Source organism: Garra rufa, chromosome 1 (assembly GCF_049309525.1).
Source record: "Garra rufa chromosome 1, GarRuf1.0, whole genome shotgun sequence".
Classification (NCBI taxonomy): Eukaryota; Metazoa; Chordata; class Actinopteri; order Cypriniformes; family Cyprinidae; genus Garra; species Garra rufa.
In genome coordinates this window covers 72,028,796-72,030,179 of record NC_133361.1, presented here as the reverse complement: position 1 = coordinate 72,030,179, position 1,384 = coordinate 72,028,796, and the positions used below count along the sequence as shown (strand labels likewise).

Sequence of the window (1,384 nt, the reverse complement as noted above, 5' to 3'; positions counted from 1 at the left end):
ATTTTATTTATTTGTCTGCTCTGTTTTTAGTCCCCCACGAAGATTCCTGGCAGAGCTGGAGAGGGCGGTGTTTTACTTCCTGTGGGGGTCCAAGTGGGAATGCTGAAAGAGAGAAATCGTGAAGAAGAGACCAGCAAATGGTGGAAAAGGCCTCCCAGACCCCTACTTGTTTTTAGGCAGACGTTTCCCTGCCCTGCATTTTAGATATGCCATGACCCCTAAGGACTCTGAATATTTTACCTGTGGATTTAAAATGCCCAGTGTCTTTTAACTTGCCCAACGAGTACAGTTTTATTAAAAGTTTTTAAAGAGATACCTTTTAGAGAACCAAGATGTCACCATTTTAACTAACCACAAGCATCTCGTCTCTCTTGTGCAGGACCGGGAACTGGTGAGTCCAGTTCCAGGCCTCACGTTATGTGAGGCAAAACAAGTTTGGAGTAACGCCTCTCATCCTGCTCTCCAGAACAGGCACAAAGACTTGTCATGGATGGTGGCTCATGAGATCCTCCCAGTCAGGGCGGTTATGCACTCCAGTGTTTTTGTGTTTTATTGTATAAGATGCTTGTGTTTCAATTTTAAATCTGTATTGTACTTTTTAAACACTGATACCTTTTAAAACACACAAATATATGGACTTTTAAAACAAAGCAAAACAATGGTTTTAAAAGTTTGTGTTTTGTTTTATCAAGATTGTATTTTGTTTTAAAACCATGTGTCTGTACTCTATTTATTTTTGCTTGTCTTTTAAAAATGTGTATTGAAGGAAAAAATATACGTGTTGAAAAGTATGCATTAAAATGGTGACAATAAAATATTTTCGAAAGAAAGAATGTTTAATATCTGTTACGTCCTCTACCTGGGGACTGCTTATTAAATTGATTTTTGGAACAGGGAGCTGGAGCCGGGGCTTGCTCCGTCCACTCCATGCATCGGGGCCTGGTATTGCAGTGTCTCCAGGAACGGTGCGCTTTCCCTATTTTTCTGTCTAATAGCAGAGCTGGTGACGTCAGGTTCAAAGCCATGCTTCCCGTTTCTTGAGGTCTCCCCTCCGGCACGCCCAAGTGAGGTCTTGGAGTTTTCAAATAATGAGATGGGGTTAAAACTTTGGGCTAATAAATAGAATATAAGAACACTCAAATGACGTGATGTTACACACTCCTGTGCAGCAGGTGGTGCTATGCACCTAGAAGTTGTTTGCGATCCACCATTAAGCAAGAGAAGAAGAAGACGCTTGGCAGTTTGCAGGCTTGGTCAATGCAGGGCACCCGCCCTTCCTTTGCTTGGGATGGGGGTCACTGTTGATAAGGATGGTAGACAGGGAAGTGGTACCTCTGACAGGCGGCCTGAAGCTTCATACTTACCTGGCAGGGGAGACACCATG

General features: G+C 42.9%; 1 pseudogene; it reads left to right on the top strand.

The window, feature by feature from the left end:
• Window positions 1–814: 814 nt before the first annotated feature.
• Window positions 815–976, top strand: LOC141347312 (U2 spliceosomal RNA; annotated as a pseudogene).
• Window positions 977–1,384: the final 408 nt, after the last annotated feature.